Consider the following 22718-nt stretch of genomic DNA (forward strand, 5'->3'; position numbering starts at 1 on the left):
GACCATCTATGGAGCCTCTGTTTTTGTTCTATTCTATTCTATATATCTCTTAAGTGTTATGATGGATGGATGTGTAGCTTGAGGAAGTTTTCCAACCTTGGGAAGAGATGAATACAAGTTCAAAATAGCTTGAAGAAGTAGTTGCTAAAGACTTAAAGTTTTGATGACCTTTCATAGTAGACATACCTCTTGAGAGGGGTATCCATGACCAAAAAGAGGTAATTGATGATTATTCTTGATTATCCCATTGTACATTTGAGAGAGAGCATGTATGAGAGAGAGTGTGTGGAAGATAGTCAAATTTGTGCAAAATAATGTATCTATGAGTGAGAGATTGTAAGCGAAAGATATGGAACCTTTGAAGAAGAATACTATGCGATGATTTCCATTCAAAATGGTGTATTTTTTTGTGTTCTTGTGGTTTCTTGATGAATTCTATGAAGAATATGAAGAACATAATCAAATTTGTTCAAGTTAAAGCCATGGGAGAATTGTTTCTATGAAGTTGAATGAAGATTTCTTGTTTTTGATGTTCTATTCCTTATTGTGGTCATAGAAAATATGATAAAGATGTTTGTTGATGATACAAAATAGATTTTCTTGCAGTAGATTCCATGTTTCCTTAGTGTTCCTTTTGGGGCTCCATAAGTTTATGCTTGTTGATGTTGATCTAGCATGTGTATGTTGACTTGTGTTTTGTAATTGGCATAGGTGTTGACTTCACATGCTTGTGTTGGTCTAGTTGTCACATACACTAACCATTGATATGTGCAAGTGATTTGTCATGTGCTACCTGTCGATGTGTGTGCTGATTGTCTTTGTGTTGATATGCATCTGACTATGCTGATGTTGGTTCATCGATTTGCCTCTACCAATTGATGTGGCCTTCATGCACTACCATTGTTGATGATTCTACTACTGTTGAGTTGTGCCAACTGTCTATTTGACCTATTCATGCACTACCATTGTTGATGATTCTACTACTGTTGAGTTGTGCCATGACTTGCTTTGTATGAGTGGTGGCTATGATTGACTTGGTAATGCTAGCTTGTTGTCGACTATTGCCCATGGCATTTGATGTCCCTTATGCTGCTGATTAACACTATCCACACTTCCTGTGATTAATTTGTCTTAAGCATTGTTGTGTTTTGCAATAGTTTTGCCTTGATTTACTATGCAGACTTCATTGATTGGCTAGCAACACTAATGGTCGGTTCCTTAATGCTCATTCCCATTAAATGTTCGTAACTTGTCATTTCTCATAGTTCATGAGCAATTTTGCATTTTTCTCGACACAATTCTTTGCTTGATTTGTTCAAGCTAAAAGTTTATGTAGGCTGTTCACACTCCCTTCGCTACTCTCATCCTTCCTGCGGCAACGTGCAAGTACTTTTCTTTCTCAATTCACTTCATTATGATCTTACAAGTTTCCTTGTGGTTGCGAGATTCACTTTCCTAACATATCTTATGGAGTTGTGGTTCAACGTTTGTGTGCTCACTTGTGCTTTTTAGAGAAGATGTTGGATTATTCCAATCTTTGCAAGCATCTCTACTTCCATCACCATGCAGCCTGGATCACAGTCATGCACATGAACGTGAAGAGACAGAACAATGTGGTGTAGTGTCACATTTGAAGAGAAGGAAGATATGAATGACATGTTGTTACTTCGTGTGGTGGATATCATGGTCATGCTTGGTAAAGCACAAGATTGCATACATGTTTATATCATCGTGGTTCACTCAAGGCCTATAAATGGCTCAAGTGGGTGGTTCTTCTCTGCTCTAGTGATACTACATGCCCGCACATGCTCCTAGCTAGAAGGGGAAAGTATGCAGGTGTAGAGAGGGCATGCTAATGCTCTTTTGTAATAACAGGTGGATTTGGTGTGTGTCCTCAAGTTCACATCTTTTGCAATCCAAACCTTGGACTAGTGTGTCCAATGCCAAGTTCATGTTGGGATGAGTGACATGATGTGTTTGTGTGGTATCACAGAGGCACATCTAGCATGGTGTACATTGCTAGAGTATCCATGATGCATCCTAAGTGCTCTTGTTCATTGCTTGTTCACCTATGCTCTGAGAGAGGGTGTTAGAAGTGGTCATATCACAGGTTCACAACACCCACATCCTAATTTATAGGCACTCTCTTTATTCTTTATTTGCTAATTGGCAAACCTATTTTGTGGGAGGACAACTCCTTTATTATTTTCTATAAAAGGAGGGAATTTGGCCATAGTCTATTATTACACTTGTACTTGCAAATTCTTGGTGTGGACAGAGGGAGCTTGTGGAGTATGTGAGCTGGCACTCAATCATTGTACTCTTGTCATAGTGGATTCCTATTCTTGGTTATGTCTTGTGTATTATCTCTTTCATTGATATGATATGTTTCATTATTTTGATGCATGTTTTGCTCTTTTAACACATATAATACATGGTGGGAAAATATGGGCTATTAACATTAGATGTGCATTACCAAATTACATGCTTATAATAAAATAGAAGTGAAGTTGATACGGTATCATGTAATGTGTGATGCTTGTTTTGCCATATGCATTGACAATTAATTTTGTAAAATCTTTAACTACTTGATGAATTTTACATTGAGTTGAAGGATCTATTGAGGGTTTCAACATTATAAACACAAGCTTATAAAGCAAATGCTAATGTTGAGATTTCTTTCTAAGTTCATACTGCGTTTGCTTTTTAGGGCTCCCACTACAACTTTGATGACTTAGCAATCATGTTACTTGAGAATCTTTTGGCCTTTGTTTGCTCATAGATATCTTTTGGATTACATTGTGAACTAGCCCTGATGCCTTCTGGTCCTTTTGGATCTTAGCCTTTGTTAACCCCAAGTCAAGATGGCGAAGTCAAGATGGCAAAAGATGGAGAAAAAGCAAAGGAAGATGAAGAAAGAGCAAAGACACGCAAGCGGCCTCTAAAGATGAACCGGGGCAAAAATCGCAACCTTAAAAGAAAAGGCACCTCAAAAAACTCAAAAAATCCTTGTAAAAGAGTGCCAGGCTCCCTCCTGTGCCCATTGTAAAATATTAGATGGGTGTAGGCTAGAGACACGGGGCTAAAAGAGGAAAATGGAAAAAGGACCTTGCCACAATGGCCGGTCATGTAAAAAAGGGATGGGTGCCCATGGGATTTTAGGGTTTGTATATATAAAGTTCAAAAAGTGAATAAGAGATCATTCTTTGGTGTGTGGCAAAAGGAATCTTCTTCTTCTTCTCTCCTTCTCACCTTCTTGCTTGTGTGTGCTCTTGAGAGAGGGAGTGTGAGAGTGTGAGGGAATGAGTGTGTGTGAGAGTGAGGGATCAAGAGGGTAAAGCTCTTCACCATCTCCTCTTTTCTTCTTCTCTTCCCTTCTCTTGCGCGTGCGACTATGGAGGATGGAGTTTGGAGGTGGAGGAGGCTTGAGGATGCTTGAGCTAGCATCTAGGATCATGGAGCTACCGGTGTGTGGAAGAGAGGAGGCAACTCATATCGGCACTAAGGTAAGCTCACTACACTCGTAGGATCGACGATGCGTTGCCTAGGTGAGAGATAGCCATTAGAGCTTGCTTGGAACACTTGAAACAATAAGCAGTCCGTGGGTCTTGGCGGTTGGGCGAAAGCTCCCACATTTTGGTTCCGTTACCGGGACCAATGGATTCAAGCTTGAGCACTTGCGCACCTCAAATCGAGCATCGAAGTAAGGGATTCATCTCTGAACCGGAGCTTGAGATAGGTAGGAAGTTGGGTGTTTTTGATCTTCAAAACAAGTAAGTATTTTGGGTTATTTTGTTTGTTTAATGATTAGGAAACATGGAGAAATCAGTTCAGTATTTTGCTTTTGATTCGTGTTGCATTTAGAGTAGGATAGGATTAGGAAATCGCACCGGAGAAGGGTAGGGTTTACTGTTGCAAAACATGACAAACATGGCAAAATATCGTGCAAAAATGGCAAAAAGCTCGCTTGCGATGCTTAAGATTGGTAAGCGAATGATTGGGGGACGTCAACACCATACTCGGGAAGGGGTATAAGAGCCAAAAGGCCAAGGAAACACTCATTTGCAACAGTTCAGTGTGAAAGAGAGAGAGAGAGAGAGAGAGAGAGAGAGAGAGAGAGAGAGAGAGAGAGAGAGAGAGAGAGAGAGAGAGAGAGAGAGAGAGAGAGAGAGAGAGAGAGAGAGCTACCGGTCGATTTGATTCGATTGCACCAACGACGAGCCCGTCACTCCATCCAGGTATATGAATCCCTTCTCTTACTCCCTTAGGTAGGATCTGGAAGGTTATTCATGGTATGATTGAGTGAAGCACGAGAAATGATCGAAATCGAGTTTACATGCGCCGCGTTTGGCCAGTTCGAGTGGCCACTCCTGGGCCGTGTCCCAGAATTGGCCCTCGGCCCCTCGCCATTCGGCCCATCTGACCAAAACCCTAATCGGCCCGTCCGAGTCTATAATTCTGACCATGGACAAACTCGGCCCTCGGCCACGTATTAAATTCGGCCCTCGGCCCACTTGCCTCGGCTTGTCCGAACAACCTTGTCCGAGTCAACCACTCGGCCCATCCGAGTGACTCCGTCCGAGTCCACCCTATCCAACCGGATTGGCTCTCGGCCCATGCGCCTCAGCCCATCCGAGTAACCCACTCGGACCCTGCAATTCGGACCAATTGGGCTAAGTGTAGATTTTTACCAGATTTTCAGAAAATTGACTTGACCTGGCTAGGACTCAGCAGCTCAAACTATCGAAAGCCCGTAGGGCACTCAGAACTTAAGTCTGGCACGCGGAATAGGCAAAATCGTAGGGCGCCGCTGCTTAGCAACTAGAAGTGGGCAGTTGCGAGACCTAGAGGCTTAGACGTGACCTGCTGAGCTGTAAGGCCTGATCGGACAAAAAACGAACGAGGCAATATCTTAGGGAAACCCTAAACCCTGACAAGACAGCCATGAAGTTGACCAACAAGCCTATTCAACCCAAAACAACGCGAGAGTGTGTAAGACGACTAGGAAGTGGTTGCTGCACTCACCCTGAATTTTCGCACTTGAAGTGTACATAAGGAAACTGAAAGCCAGATTGAGCACAAGTGCATGATTGAGTGGCCATAAATTGAGGATTGTATTAAATAACTGAAGGAACTCACCCAAATAAACCACTCAAGGAACCCACCAATAGGAGAGAACCCAATACATAGACAAACCATCAACGCACAGAGGTAGGACCAAGCAAGGGACACTGACGAAGTGGATCTGACGAGCCTATTGAACCTGATCGATAACTTGGTGGAGCATGACAACTTGACAATGGCAGAAGAAAGTCCAGACCACAAATACAACGAGGAATTAGACTTAGGAGCCTTTCCAGATTCAGTTCAGCAGAAGCTGGTCAGTAGTTATGACGCTCATGCTCGGTACGAGCACCGCGGTAGGACGGTGGACGCTATCATTGCAGATCTAGAATAGGAGAGAAAGCTGGCCCGTAAAGCATTGCAAAGCATGGCTGAGTACAATAGGGACTAGCAGGCTAGGAACCAAAGGTAAGGCATGGAGTTGCGAGAGGTGCAGCGGGTACTGAACTTGGCTGGCAGGAATCAAACGGACCATGAGAGGGTACTAGAAGGAGACTTAATGCTGAGTGGGCTTCTTATGAAGCGACTACTCGACAACACGGCCTGCAGAGCAAAGTGCCACGGCTCTAGCGACATCACTGCTTGCAGGATTAGGAGCAAACCATGGCTCAAAGAGAAAGGCTAAAATCCCTATTGTTGCCAAGCAACTCGATAAGTACCAGCCCCATGACGATCCCTACAGCTTTGTCGAGCAGTTCGAGCACTTCTGCAAAGCCAATGGCCTCAACGACCTGACTCAAAGTTCTCAAGCGTTCGGGCTTTGCTTGGGTGACAAAGATAGGACGTGGTATACGAGCTTAGATAACGCAAAGCGAGCCAACTTCGATGGCCTCAAGGATCTCTTCATTAAGAGATTTGCCAAGCTTGGATACTCCGATAATCTACTAGTACGCTTGATGAACGTCAAGCAGAAAGAGAAGGAGGACATTTGCGATTATGTGACCCATGTACGGAGTCTCTTCAAGAGAATCCCTACTAGAGAGCGACTGACTGAAAGAGCAGTGTCAATTGTATTCATCAGCAGGATTCAGAACGAGGAACTAGACAAGGCTTTGGCAGGCAACTCGAGCTTGGAGCGAGACGCACTAGCTAGGGTCTTTGAGGAGGCCATGCGAGTTGATTATCAGTTGAAGGAGTGGAGCTCCAGAGGCGCGAACCTAGAGGAGACCAATATGCGGAGCTCAGAGAGAGCGTCAGCCTCGAGTGAGCGATCATCACCATCATCCCAGGATAAGGGAAAAACCATCGAAACAAATCAAGACTTGGCTGACATTAGAATGGAACTAGCCAAGTTGCAAGATATGTTGAGACGACCAACGTGCCCACACATCCAATGCATGTACTATGGCGGAAACCACTTGCCAACCAAGTGTCAAGACCCTAGGTCATGACCTTGCGCTAACTGCGGTAGGTTCGGTCATGACGTCACGCATTGTAGAGTGCCAAGGAGACTTCCATACTCACAACCATATGGCCAGCCTTACCTAGTGAACAGGCCGCAGCCATTTTTCAGAAGGGGAGTCCCATTGGCTCTCCCTGCACCTAACGACATAAAGCTAGCCATTCCTAGAATGGAAATAAATCCTACAAGCATTCCTAGGCCACCTGATCCGTATGTGACCCACCCACCAAGTGACACTCCTGTCCACTATGTGGAAGAACCAAATGAGGAGGAAGCTTACATATGCCCTTACGTTTCGCATGACGACGAGGGCAACGCTGTCCTCATGGATTATCGCCCCGTCCCGGTGATGGCGTTAGGAAGAGGACGAGGTAAGGGCCTAGGAGGGCAGACGCAGGATCCAATTACCTGTTGGACCTGTGGCCACCTAGGTCATGTCTCATCGCGTTGCCCTGAGAGGGAGTAGCAAAACAAAGATAAGGCTGACCAAAGGTGTGTTGAGTGCGGAATCACCCATCTTTTCGTCGACTGCCCAAGGCGCAAACCATCATCTAGCTCAGCCAATGAACCATTGGTCCCATTGGGGTTGTTCGGTGTCGAGAACCACGATGGAGAGGCCATGCCTATCCCCTTGCAGGTCATGACCTGTGCCCAACAAAGCAGGCTGGCATCTCTCTGCCAGGACCTAGCAATCTTGATGCAGCCTCGATAGGGAAGAAGAGCCGTAGACGGCGGAAGAGGAATTTGGAAGCTAAAATCACACTAAAAACGGAGAGTGTTACAACTCTGCCTGCTGGAAGGAAGGTCTCAGACGCAGAAGCAGAGAGGTCAGCCCTAAGATGGCCGAAAAGGAAAGCACGAAGGTAGGGGAATACCCGCACCCGAAGCAACAATTAGAGGCCATAGAAAAGGTGAGAGAATGGGTGAGGGAAGCCCAAGAACAGCTAAAGGACGCTGAGCCCATCATAGAGGAAGGGATCGATGATCTCTCCAGCATAAGTATGCCAACCTCACTCCCACAACCAAAGTCAAGAGAAGCAATTGCACCACAAGCGGTACCACTAAGGCCAAGTCTTGGCGTTGCTACAAGGCCGCGGTTCAGTCACCACCACTGGCCAGGACAATCCAGGTTAGGAGAGAGACAAACACCCAACGATCTCCTAACCACACTAGTGACTACCCCTATAACACTCAGCCTGGGAGATTTGCTTAGGCAGCACCCCACCCTATGGCAGGATCTTAAGCAGTGGATTGAAGGGTCACAAGAGTAGGTCGCGACCGACCCTCATGACCATGAGGCAGAAACACAAATATCAAGTTTGACGTTGCACTCTACGCCTAAGTCCTTGCACGTCAATGCCTTTTGGAAAGGCTCCGAGATGCATGCAGTCTTACTGGTCTTAGCCCTAGGCGATACAACAAGAAAGGGAATCATAGACATTGGGGTCGGGGTTAGTGTGCTTAGCCACATAGTGCTTCAGACTTGGGGAAACCCACCTGTTGAGATTGCTAGGTTTAATGTCACACTAGCGAATGGTATGAGAGCTAAGCCATTCGAGGTGCTTAAGAATTGGCCAGTGAAGATCGCAGGTGTCCAGTTCTCCGTTGACTTTATAGTCATGAAGGGAGTGGACTACGACATCCTATTAGGCCGCCCCTGGATGCGCAACGCTAGGGTCATTGAAGATTGGGGTAACGGCTTAATCTTTCTTGGCAATAGGACGGACGTTGTGAGAGTAGAGATGGACACCTGGAAGACCTCATCCGTCGACTTAGATGCCATCTCTGCTATGCTCAAGGGTAATGCTCAGGTGAAGAAGTCCTACGGGCCCTTGACCAGGTATATCCCATGCCCGGAGGATGAGCGGGATTGGATACATGTCCTTGCTACAAGCGACCTGTCGTTCTCTGATCACAAAGCATATGAGCAAGCCATCAAAACAATCGGCAAGGCTGATGACTCACCCTCCGTGCTAGTCTGCATGATGGCAGGAAGCCTTCAAGGGAAGCCGAAGCCTATCAACTCCCACGTTCCAACCAGCAAAAGGGAACTCTAGGAGATACTCGAATATCTATCGGACAAGCTAGCTGGCAATCCAGTTGCAAATCTCAAACCACTCCAAGATCTCTTAGATGAATCCAAGTGGCAATGGACTAGAGTGCATGACTTAAACCTCATGTATAATTGGGCCCTGGTGCCCGACCAATGACCAGGATAGACCGAGTCCTAGGAGATGACAAACAATTTGATGAAGAAAATTCGAACGACGAATACAAAGACCACCAGTCCTTCAGTGATGAAAGTGAGGGTGAGGTGGATACCGTGGAACACGACACTGAAGGACAAGAAATAGAGCAAATAAGAGTAGACTCCAAACCGCAGAGAAAGAGTATCTTACAGAGGGAGCGAGGAATCATGAGCGTGGAATGTGACCACGCCTGGTTGGAACACGTAGGAGCCATAGACCTCGAGCAAGCGGGACTAGCCCAACCAGGAATGACATCGGTGTTTAGAGCTGAATCACCATCTGAACTGCACCCACCAGGAGAGACCACCTCTTCTAGTGAAGGAGGGGGATTCAACTCTGAATTAGAGATTAGCTCGGATAGTGATCCAGAGATCCCTAGGCCGCCCACAACCAGACGCACCAAGGGGGACCTACCGGTCCACCTAAGGAGCAGGCGATTGAGACATGAAAAGGCAAAACAACCCAGGGATGCTCGAACGGAAGAACATCAAAAACCGCAGGACCTCCCTAAATGATTCACAAAATTCAAAAAGGGGGATAGGGTGGTAGTGCTGTTAGGTGCCAAACATCAAGCACAGACAAGCGAACCAATCGAGGGACCAACCAGGGTCAAGGAGGTGGACCTAGCCCAAGAAGGAGAACCACCCCGACCAGTCTTCATTGCTGATGACTTGACTAACGAAGAAGAAACGAGTCTTGTTGTTCTCTTGTGAGAGTACATAGACGTGTTCGCCTGGTCCTTAGGAGAGCTTAAGGGGGTAGACTCAAGTGTTGTGAGCCACAACATACCCATGACGCCGGATGCAATACCGGTCAAGTAGCGACCGTACCCTATGAATCCAAAACATGCTCATGCTGTCAAGGAGGAGATTGTTAAGCTAATGAGAGCAGGATTCATTTATGAAATTGAGCACACAGACTGGGTATCGCCCATAGTCATCGTGATGAAGAAGAATGGAAAAATCCGAGTGTGCGTCAATTACAAGAAGGTAAACGCTGCCACCAAGAGGGACAACTATTCATTGCCATACACAGAGCACATACTTGAGAGAGTGGCAGGCAAGGAAGCCTATAGTTTCCTGGACGGATTCTCAGGGTACAACCAGGTGCAAGTGCATCCTACGGACATGCATAAGACTGCCTTTGCCACTGAGTGGGGTGTCTTTGCTTACATAGTCATGCCCTTCGGGCTGACTAATGCCCCTGCAACTTTCCAACGCCTCATGTGCACCATCTTTAAGGACATGCTTCGCAAGGAGTTAGAAGTCTTTCTTGACGACCTCTATGTCCACTCGACTTGGATCAAACACTTAGACAAACTCCAAGCAGTCTTTAAGCGGTGTTGTTTATACCGTTTCTCCTTGAACCCCTTAAAGTGCCAGTTTTGGGTGAAGCATGGATGCATTATAGGGCACGTGGTGTTGAAGAATGGCATTGCCACTAACTTCTTGAAGGTTAGGGTCATTGTTGACCTTCCACCCCCGAGCAACTACAAAGGAGTTCAATGCTTCCTAGGCCATACCGGGTACTATCGGTGGTTTGTACTCAACTATGCATTGATCGCCAGACCATTGTACAAGCTGCTTATAGTCTTCGAATGGACTGAAGCATGCCAAAGGGCATACGAAGAGTTGAAGAAGGCTCTAACCATAGCACCAATCCTACGAGCCCTAGATTGGACCATCACCTTCCACGTGCATATCAACGTTTCTAAGTTTGCCATGGGGGCAGTGTTGTGCCAGCCTGGCGAACACAATTTAGACTATCTAGTGAGCTTTGCTAGCAAACAACTCACTGAGACGGAAATGAATTACTCAACGATGGAAAGAGAGGGACTAGCCATGGTATTCGCAGTAAAGAAATTCCGACATTACCTTTTGGCCACGCCCTTCACCTTCTTTGTGGACCATCAAGCCTTGCTATATCTAGTAAACAAACCTTGTGCTACAGGACACATAGCTCGATGGCTCCTTCCGCTTTTAGAGTTCGACTTCTCCATAGTGGTACGAAAGGGAAAACAACATTATATGGCTGATCACATGTCGCTCATTCCCACCGGAGAAGCCGCTGGACAAGGTGTTATTGATGAACTACCTGCCCGATGCCCATCTATTTAACCTCTCCAGCAAGAGAGACCTATTTAAGGCTCATCTAACGCCATATTGGGCAAATGACATAGTCCAAGTGCTTGAGCATGAACTGCCTAATCGACCAATAGAAAAAGCTTGGCTTAGGCGATTAATCCTTAAGATCCAACCCTATCAACTGATTGCAGGCCAACTCTATAGGCTAGGGCAAGATAGCTTGTTGCGTAGATGCATGTGCGAATATGAGATGCACGATGTGCTCTCAGAAGTGCACGGCAGCATTGCCGGATGGCACTTTAGCGGAGACACAACAGCACAAAAAGTGTTGCAGTCTCAACTGTGGTGGCCCACGCTTTTCCGCGACGCAGCACGATTCATCAAGCACTGTGATGAGTGCCAACGGACAAAGGTCCTAATTCACAAAGATCGAATGGAATTAACCCCGGTTATTGCTCGACAACCCTTCAAAAAATGGGGAATTGATTTCATTGGGCCCGTCAGTCCTGCGGCACAGTATTCACAGGCTAAGTACATCATTGTGGCCACGGATTACCTCACTAAGTGGGCAAAAGCGCGAGCCACACGAAAAAACGACGCTAGAACGATGACTAAGTTCTTATGGGAGCAAGTAATCTCACAATTTGGTTGCCCCATCAAACTGGTCAGTGACCAAGGCACGCACTTCATCAATGAAGTGATCGCGCATCTCCTATCCACCTTCCTCATCATCCATCGCAAATCCTCACCATACTACCCTCAGGCAAACGGCTAGGCCGAATCAACAAATAAGATTCTTGTCAATGTCCTAACCAAGGTCGTCTCTACTTCATGCAACGACTGGGACAACAAGTTGATGGCAGCTCTGTAGGCTTACCAAACCGCTTATAAAACGGTTGTCGATCAAACCCCCTTTAGGCTGACGTATGGGACAGAAGCGATTCTACTGTTAGAGTTCTTCGTTCCTAGCCTGAGAATAGTGCTTCAAGAGCGATGGGAAGGGAAAGAGGCATGGATGCAACAACTAGTTGAGCTTGAACGTCTCTCGGAGACTCGTCTTCTGGCCACCCATGCACTGATCTGTGAGAAAGCCCGACGCAAGAGCTGGTTTGACAAGCATGTCAAGCAGTGCGATTTTGAACAGGGTGACTTAGTGCTCCTCTACTTGGTTAAAGGGCATAAGCAAAAGATGAAATTTAGAGGTCTTGGACCCTTCAAAGTTCGTGCAATCAGCCAAACATGCAACGTTGAACTTGAGACCCTAAACGGTGAAGGAATAGGCTTCTTCAATGGTAGCCGTGTCAAGAAGTACTACCCTCCTACGCATCCTTTGCACGAACCACCGATGTTAGAACCACCTGTCAAGGTAGGAGTAGCCACAATCACTGAAATCGACGACAAGGACGAGGAAGCCGTGGAACCCGCATACCTTCGTATCATAGTCACGGCCAAAACAAACATGTGCTTTCATTGCCTTGATCAAAGAGGGAGCAGACTTCAACATCCTGACCTACGATCATTGGGCTCAACTTGGCCAACCACAACTTCAACCCACCACTGCAAAATTAAGCCCATATGGGGCTCATTCCTATGTACTACTTGGCAAGTGCAAAGCAACCATTTCTATTGAGTCTGAGACTCTTCCAATGATTTTTTACGTGCTGCCAAATGCTAAAAACACAAATACAGAGTCACTACTGGGGCACACCTTCAAAAATCAGATCCACTGCAATGTCGACTATGCATCGCAGTGCATCCACCTAGCAATAGGCAACGTTCGCATTGTTACAGCTTTCAGCAAGGGCTGCGCAACCTCATCATGGGCCACCCAACCACCGATAGAAACACTTGTAGGCAATTCTAAGGAGGGGGATAGTGTGCGGCCGCCACTCCCCGAGTCTCATTGCCCGCAACCCATACCAGCCAAAGCTAAGGCCCCACAGCCTCGCCTTCAATGGGTGCCTAAATAACCGCAACAACCGCCTAGGAGTCGACGCTCCTACCCTCATAAGGCCAGAAACTCTAAACCTAGGAGGCCCAAACACAGTCACAAGAATAGACGTGTAATCAGTCAAAGATGGGTCCCCAAGGCTCTCTTGCGTGCACAAGGCTACTATGAGGGCAATGCTTGGCTATGGATACCTAAGGCCCACACGGCCAGAGGCACCACTCGTATGCCAACCTTAAGCTCGATCACCCCAAAAATCGTAGGACCTCGAAACCACAAGCCGCAGAGCTTCCCCGACCCGCAACCATCGAGTTCATCCACTCACGAACCTACGCGAATCACCCAAGCCTGTCGGACCGGTGATCAACAACTGCCAGCTCAAGCATCATCACAAGCAGGAAACGATCCGGCTTTCCAAATCCATCTTGAAAGCAATAGGCCATCACTCGAGGCCGTTGCTAACCTAGCCTCCGTCCCAGCGACCCTTCGGCCTATTGGATGAATCCTTCACAGCCGAAGTTCAAATGATGCCTTGTTCTTGGGAAACGTTTGAATTTGCATTTGCAAAAGCCCCTACCTCCGCTACTAAGTTGCTCAATGGTGAGATCTCAAAAGAGCAAGCAATCAAACAATGCCTCATCACGTCGTATGATCAACGAACCACCTCTTCCATCTCACTGACCAAGAAGTGGCAGGGTTGTCAAAACTTGCTGAGACAAAATCCCAGTTCTTAAGGCATTGGTATGATCTTAGACTGCAATGGGAAGTTGAAGGATGCCGAGTAGCGATGCGCTATCAAAACGGCAGAGTACGACCCCACATACGTCGCGCCAACATCATATCGAGTGTTAACCACGTTGCGGGGCTGTCCTATAGAAGACCACATCAAGGGACACCCCTACCTCGACCGCTTGTTGACCGAAGAGGAGTTACACATTGCTAGCCGAGTCAACTCGGGCGACTTCCTAACTGACGTTCTCACATACATCACCCAAGTGGGGATTAAACCCTCCAACCTGGACCGCGAAGCCCATTTGGAATACAACCCCAATTTCTATACTTGGCTCCTTCACAAGTAGCCCCTACACCTCCATGCCGAAAGCCCTACATCTTCTAACCCTCATCCTAGGAAGGATTCTTCTCAAACTGGAAGGGGAGGGGGTAAGGTGAATCAGATCAGAAGCAGTAAAGCAAATCAAAGTCAGTGAAGTATGTAGACATACATTGTGAAAAACGGATGGGGTAGAAAAAGGGCACAAAAACTTTGAATTAAAAGGCAAAAAGTCAAAGTCTAAAAAGTAAATCTGCACTAGACCTTAATGAATTCATTCAAAAGCATAGAGTTTTTTCTTTTTCAGCGATTACTATGTCGTAAGCACTAATGAAAATTATGGTTATGACAAGAACAAAAAATGTCGCAGCAGGACTGAGCCCAACGACTCCCCTTCACGGAGGAAGAGAGAATACGGTACAACATCAACCTGGAGAGCCGCGCCTATAATCAGTTGAAATTTCAAACTATCCACAATTTGGAAGAATTAGTGGCCAAGGAAGAGGCGGCTAGGAGCGTCATGGAAAGCTGCAACCTCAAGAAGTACCTGGAAAGTTTCACACGAGAACCTGAGCACATTGTGGAATTTCTCAGGTCCTACAATCTCAACAGCAAGTGCGGCACTGTCACAGTGGGAAGAGGACAAAATGCTAAGTAGGTACTAGTTTTCTAACCCCGGCCTTGGTGGAGAAGGCACTGGGGCTGGAACCGAAGGTGGAAAAGAAGCAAAAGAGGGACGTAAATGCCATGCTGGGGATGAGAAAGGAGGATGTGCTGACGAACGATGGCATCAGTATCCAAGACATCCCCAATGCAGAGATCAAGCTACAGGCGAAGCTCATACATGCGCTCTTTTCCAGCCAGCGCTATAACGCGTTGATGCAACAGATCAAACCTCATCACGTTGTATGATCAACGAACCACCTCTTCCATCTCACTGACCAAGAAGTGGCAGGGTTTCAAAACTTGCTGAGACGAAATCCCAGTTCTTAAGGCATTGGTACGATCTTAGACTGCAATGGGAAGTTGAAGGATGCCGAGTAGCGACGCGCTATCAAAACGGCAGAGTACGACCCCACATACGTCGCGCCAACATCATATCGAGTGTTAACCACGCTGCGGGGCCGTCCTATAGAAGACCACATCAAGGGACACCCCTACCTCGACCGCCTGTTGACCGAAGAGGAGTTACACATTGCTAGCTGAGTCAACTCGGGCGACTTCCTAATTGACGTTCTCACATACATCACCCAAGTGGGGATTAAACCCTCCAACCTGGACCGCGAAGTCCATTTGGAATACAACCCCAATTTCTATACTTGGCTCCTTCACAAGTAGCCCCTACACCTCCATGCCGAAAGCCCTACATCTTCTAACCCTCATCCTAGGAAGCATTCTTCTCAAACTGGAAGGGGAGGGGGTAAGGTGAATCAGATCAGAAGCAGTAAAGCAAATAAAAGTCAGTGAAGTATGTAGACATACATTGTGAAAAACGGATGGGGTAGAAAAAGGGCACAAAAACTTTGAATTAAAAGGCAAAAAGTCAAAGTCTAAAAAGTAAATCTGCACTAGACCTTAATGAATTCATTCAAAAGCATAGAGTTTTTTCTTTTTCAACGATTACTATGTCGTAAGCACTAATGAAAATTATGGTTATGACAAGAACAAAAAATGTCGCAGCAGGACTGAACCCAACGACTCCCCTTCACGGAGGAAGAGAGAATACGGTACAGCATCAACCTGGAGAGCCACGCCTATAATCAGTTGAAATTTCAAACTATCCACAATTTGGAAGAATTAGTGGCCAAGGAAGAGGCGGCTAGGAGCGTCATGGAAAGCTGCAACCTTAAGAAGTACCTGGAAAGTTTCACACGAGAACTTGAGCACACTGTGGAATTTCTCAGGTCCTACAATCTCAACAGCAAGTGCGGCACTGTCACAGTGGGAAGAGGACAAAATGCTAAGTAGGTACTGGTTTTCTAACCCCGGCCTTGGTGGAGAAGGCACTGGGGCTGGAACCGAAGGTGGAAAATAAGCAAAAGAGGGACGTAAATGCCATGCTGGGGATGAGAAAGGAGGATGTGCTGACAAACGATGGCATCAGTATCCAAGACATCCCCAATGCAGAGATCAGGCTACAGGCGAAGCTCATACATGCGCTCTTTTCCAGCCAGCGCTATAATGCATTGATGCAGAAGATCAAAAAACAGGTTAAGGAGACTAAGAAAAAGGCAGCGCAGAAGAAGAAGAAACAGGATGAAGGCTGTAGAAAGGAGAGGGAGGACTTGGAGAAAGCGAAATGACAATTCCTCAGGGAGGCAGAGAAGAGAGAAAGGAAGAGGAAGCAGGAAGAAGAAGAGACAACGGAACAAGTCACGCAGGCTAAAAAGGCATCCAAGCAAGAGGCTAAAAGGAGAAGAAAAGAAGAGCAGGAGGAAAAAGAAAAACTAGAGGAAGAATGCAAAAAGGCCGAGGAGGAAAGAAAAAGAAGAGTCGCGGAGGAGGACGAGGAGTTAAGAAAAAAAGAGGAGGAGGACCTGGCCGAAGCTACGCGCCGGTCCATCGAGCAGCAGTGCAGGGCGGATGACCCAAAAGCCTGGAATCAGCCCAGGGAAGAGAGGCCTAGCTCCAGCATGTAGGCCCCAGAATCCGTGCCCCCCACAGTTCCAGAAGGAAAAGGCAAAGCACCCCTGCATCCCATCCCCACCCTCATGGCACCCCCTGCTGAACCCACTACGCCCACCCCTAGCATCCCCACGAGTTTGGAAGTGTCCAACCTAGTGGCCTGGATGCAATACTTCATCAGTAAGGAAATGGCCCAAGGGAAAAGCACGGAAACTATGACCACGTGACCAAAAAGGCCAACTGCAGATGCTGAATCAAGGCAGGATCAAAAGTGTTCGCGCATGAAGGCCTCAACCACCCCCACCCACACAACAATGACGCCACCAGCCAGTTATGAAGAATACGTCGCTAAGCTGCTCTCCCAACTGGAGAAAGCAAAGGAGGAAAAGAGGATGGTTGTGGCTGAGTTGATGACAGAAAAAGAGTCAGTGGTGGCTTTCCAATTGGAAAAAACCCGCATCATCGCTATGCAGCAACGCCAAATATTCGAACTCAAGCAAGAGTTGAAAGCCAAAGAGGACAGGGAAGAAAGTTACAAGCAGCAGCTGGGGGGACGAGAATCAGGAACTTGTACAGATGCAGCGGGAGTACAAGCTCCTCCTATAAGGAACTGGAGTCAAAGACCGCCACCATTGAGCAGATGATGAAGGAGTTGAACACCAAGGAAGAGGAGAGGAGCCAAGAGAGGGAGCAACAATGAAAGGAGATCCTGTCTATAACCGATCAGCTACGTCTCGGGAAGAAAGAACAAGACAACATGAGCAAAGAGCTTAGGGCCTAGGAGCAGAAGCTCTTAACCCTAGCTCAAAAGTAGGGGGAGAGCATGGAAGGAATGAGCAAAAGGGCCGAGGAATGGGCGACGCAGAATGAGGCACAGGTGAAGGCACTGGCGCGGCACCTCGCCTTGGTGGAGAAGGAAAAAATCAGCCAAACAAAAATCTTAATAGTTACAAGAAGTACAAATTAGAAGATGATGCTTATAGCTTTGTTGAGAAATTTGAGTAGGTTTATGAGGCCAACAAACTCTAGGATGCTAGTCAATATACACAAGCTTTTGGGTTGTGCCTAGAGGAAAAGGGACACACTTGGTTCACTAGCCTTGATGATGAGGAATGCGGTGACTTTGACATTCTCAAGGACCTCTTCATCAATATATTCTCAAAATTAGGATATGCTGACAATTTAATTGTCAAATTGATGAACATTAATTAGAAAGACAAAGAGGATATCTGTAGTTACATCATCTACATTCAAAGTCTCTTCAAGAGGATTTTGACACCTAAATGACCCACTTAGAAAGCAATCTCCACTATATTCATTAATGGGATCAAGGATGAGGAACTCTATAAGGTGCTAGTAAGCAATTCGATAGCCATTGAGGAAGCAATCCGTGTGGATGACCTACTGAAGGAAAATGCTAAGGTGATTCAACTAAGAAGCATCATCACCATTCACAATGAAAGTTCCACAAACCATAGGAGCAACTTACCACAAGCACGCAAGACAAAGGGAAGAGCTTGGATCTTATGTAAGAAATGATAAGTCTCTTGCAAAGATTCAAGGCACATTCAGATGGCTACAAGATTACACATTCAATGCATCCATTGCAGGGAAACCACCTTCTATTAGAATGCCCCAATTTGCATGCATGAACTTGCATGAATCGTGGAAGATTTAGACATGAAGCCATGCATTATAAGCTGCCTAGGAGGCTACTTTATTCATAATCCTAACCCCAACCATTCTATCCAATGATTAGATAGCTCAACTATGGAAGGGGAGCCCCATGAGTAGTACTTGGACTCAGTAAATAATGACCTATATTTCCTAGGGCAAACATTAATACAATAGGAATACCTAGACCACTTGGACCCATCATCACTTACCCACCTAGTGACACTCGTGTTCACTTAGTGAAAGAGTTGCTAGAAGAAGAACTATACATGAATCACTACATCACTTATAACAAAGAAGTATATCCAATTTTGATGGATTTTAAGCCAATTCGAGTTATGGCTTTGAGCAAGGGATGAGGTTGAGGTATGGGGGGAAGCCAACCACAAGAACCTCTCACATGTTGGACCTATAGTCACCCATGACACATCTCATCAAGATGTCTAGAGTGTGAAGTCACACATCTATATGTTGATTGCCTTGCATGGAAATCTTCCTCTAGCATGGAAATCATACCCTTGATACTACTTGAACTTTTCAATGTCAAGACACCCAAGGATGATGCTACTCCAATTCCCCTAAACATGATGAATAGAGCCCAAGCAAAACATGCAAGAATCTTAGTGCCTAGGCCAACCAACCTTGATGCATCATCCATAGGTAAAATGAATCGAAAGAAGAATAAGAAAAAAACACAAGTAAAACTTTCACTCAAGACGAATAATGCTACGACCTTGGAAAAAGGGAAATAATTCTGATACAAAAGAAAATATGACTGCTCCAAGGACAAAAGGGAAAGAAAGTGCAATCATGGCTAATCAACCAGCTCAAGAGCATGGGAGACAGAACTAGGAATAGTTTGCAAAAGATAAACGAAACTATAGCCTATTAACTACATTCATATCAACCTTGGTCTATCTACCATTGGGACATTTGCTATGCTCTAGAAAGTTCTAATGCAATGGGTAGAAGAATGAGTGCAGCTAGGAGAAGCAATTATGCAATGCCATGATCATTTGTAGAACATGTCCTTAAAAATTGTGCACATTAACCATTAAAAGTGGTAAGAGCATTGGTTAGTCTGAAGGGCATAACGATGTATGCGAACGTGCCTAGTAGATAGCAAAAGCTATTTTGTGTTGATCATTCATGTTGGGCTACAACATGCTCGATACTTAGGACATGTGCAAAGCTCCTATAGTTTCAAGAGTTCCACCATCCAAGGCAAACCAAATCTCACCTAGTCTCTCAACTCTCTCATCCAATGGCTGCTCTCATATAAGTAGCAAAATCAACCAATGGGAAGTATACACACCTCGAGTTCACTCATTGTTATAGTTTCAACAAGCCAAAGTAGTCTCATGATTGGAGTAGCATCACCTTCTTTTGCAAGCTCTCAAATGAATGCTCAATCCACCACTCACTCTTGTGGTCGATGAGCAAAGCATGCTAAGGTAAAAGAAGGTGTAGGATCACCAAGTGCTTCATGACTTGTCCCTCACACTCCCCTTGTATCCCTCTCTCCCTCACTCTCTCCCTCACTCTCTCCCTCTCTCACACACTCTCTCAATTGCACACACAAGAGCTTGGCAATAAAACGTAGATAGAAGAGAACTCACTCAAAAGTTGGCACACACTCGACGGATCTCTTTCATTTATTTTTTGGCTTTTATACATAGGTTTAGAGTGCTCCAATCCCTTTTTCCCCTTAGGCACCTAGATTAGTCTATTATCCATCAAACTTGACCTTACATTTACAAGTTAATGTTAAAGATAAGCAAGAATCAACTTTGCAAAGATTATTACAACTTGTATGGGAGTGAATTGGGCACTCAAATTACATTGGTTACTTCTTGACATTACCAAGACTTGCACTATTATAAAAAAATTTAGTGCCTTGCTTTCTTTCCTATCACTTGTCACCTGATGGGGATAAAATTACCCCCCTCCTAGACGAGTACTAGTCTCACGCTATTGAGAGAGTGGGAGAATAGTGATTGAGGCTAGAAGGGTGAGATTTCTTGCACTTGGGGTGACACACAAGGCATGTGGCACATGGCTAGGAGTGAATGATGCTAAGCCACCGATGTTGATGGGGCTCACACCATGTAGATCTATTAGTGCTCTCCCCAAGGGATGTGCTACTCTTAATAATGTTGTGGATGGTGTACTTGTTGGTGCAACTAGGAGTTGGGGTAACTTACAAGTGAGCTTAGAATGTTGTCCCACACTTGAGGACCTAGTTGGTGCATGGTGGGGGGTGCAGTGTGATATCTAGGGAGATAGGTCTACCAGGTAATCTGGCATGTCTTGCCCTTGATGAGCCCTAAATCTATGCTATGGAAGAAAGGCTCGGGGTTCATGATTTGGTTTGAGGCCCACAGACTCCTAGGTGAGATGTCCTTTTGAGAAATCCCCCCTCCCCCACCTTTTTTTTTCGACATTCTTCACTCCTTAGGTAGTGGCAAGAGCATTCAGTTAGGTAGCCTCTACTCAAGAGGTAATCCTTTCTGTCTAGCTTCAAGCAGAGGTGGGATTCTAGATAAAATGGGTGGGTGCGTAGGGTGAACTAGTTGTCCACCATATATTCTAGATACTTATGAAATATGTGTGTAAAAGTAAAGCATGTAGATGCAGCTGCACCATGGCAATTGTGTCTATTTCCATGTTCACATAAAAGAAGATGGGTAGCAGCTTGTCTTTGTATAGGATTGTAGTAGTATAATGAGCATCTTCAGGTAATTGCAAGTGGTAATGAAAGCCTCATCAAGATAGTTGTTGAATGTCCTTACAAACACCCTAAATAAGGAAACGAAGTCCCTTGGCTAGAAGTGATATGTCTTCTCAAACACTAGGGCCCGGGCATTGGAAATTTTGGAGAAACTATAATGGCCATGCTCTTCTTTGTGGTATTGGAGGTGCCTATGAGGATAGGGACAATATGTGGGGTTAACTCACTTGGTTATCCCTACATAATAGTAGGCATCCCAAGGAGTTCCATCATTTTGAAGAATGGGATACACCATTCTAACTACTTCGGAATGCCTCTCGGGGTCATTGGTTAACACAATGGCTATTCGTTTGTGCACCTGTGAATTTGAAACTTTTATAATGGGCTCCTACATCTTGCTAATCCCCTACCATAGTTGAGAAATTCTCTCTCTTCCACTAATGAATAGGTGTGCTATCCTCATGGAGAGGGGATCTTTGTACCCAACATCTTCATATACATGGAAATCAAATGTGATCATCTCACTCTATTCCTACCTCTCCATATTTATGTTCCAATTCTTCTAGCCTCTCACTTTTGCTCTTTAGTCACTTCGATGTTCAGGTAGACATCTTGCACCCTTTGTGGCTGTGCTTTCCATACTCTCTTCATCCTATCATAGGTTGCTTGCTATTTCAGGGTGGCTTTTGTGTGTTGCTATTGATTGTAGGCTTCATCACTCATCCCTTCTAGTGGAGCACCATAGTCCAGAAACTCGAGCCAGTCCTTTGTAGGTGTCCTTGAGGGTTGATCCAATGTTGCTTCTATAGGCAATGGGTATTCACTAGCGGAGGAGGGGGTAGGCACCCAAATCCCATGTCCGTCAGGTTTTCATCACTATAGTCGACATGGTGAAGTTGGGCCACCAATTTCTCCCTTGTAGGCTCATAAGTCATTAGCTTGGATTCGGCCCCAAAGTCACAATTTTTTTGAGATTTACTACTATGAAAACCTCCAATCCGGCCTTGAGCTCTTCCACTTGATCTATTTAGACCCTCATTGTCATTTTTACTGCCTCAATGTGCATTCTTTGTTGAGTAGCAATGACATGTTTGCATACAACCACCTGCTCCTTGTACCAGCTCTCCCATAGGAGGGCATTGCCTAGATCAATTGCCATGCTTTGCAGTGTGGCCAATCCTGCTTGTTCCACTTCTCTTGTCATCTTCACAACTTCTTGAGTAAGAGTGGTCTCCAATGTGATTTGTAGACCTCTAAAAGTGCTTTGTAGCTAGTCATGTCACCTTGTTTCTTGTGCTTGAGCTACACTATGGTTTCTCTTGACTTTATTCTCATCTCTTCTAGTTGCCTCCTCATCTCCCCCATCCCTTGGACTTGCTTCTTTAGCTCATCAAGTTCCTCATCTTTGCTTTTTAGCCGAGCTCAAAGGTCCCATTACTGTAGGCTATTGTGCTTTAAGTGCTCCTGGTAAGTATCCATCACCTTATCTAGCCTGGACTATTGCTCATATGTTGTCTCTCAAGACCCTAGCTTTTTATTTCTTGAGTTCTTTGCGCAACTGTTCCAAGGTAGGCAAGTTTCATTCTATGATCATTGCTTGACCTCCTTTCTCTTTGAGTGCTAGTTGTGGAGTTGTTAGGTTGTCTATCTTTCTTGGAGGTTGCTTCTTCTACTAAACTCCCCTTTTTAGCTAAGATACCTCAATTTGCATATCTTGGAGTGTGTTTAGCATCAATTATAGTTCAAGTGATTCCTCATCTACCTCGCTAATGAGCTCTTGCTCCCTCCTATACAGATCTTCTTCCTTATTGCATAGTTCCTCTTTCCTTT

The sequence above is a fragment of the Lygodium microphyllum genome, chromosome 17 (assembly GCF_053477565.2).
Source record: "Lygodium microphyllum isolate KBCC chromosome 17, Lygodium_microphyllum_v1.1.10, whole genome shotgun sequence".
In the NCBI taxonomy this organism is placed as follows: Eukaryota; Viridiplantae; Streptophyta; class Polypodiopsida; order Schizaeales; family Lygodiaceae; genus Lygodium; species Lygodium microphyllum.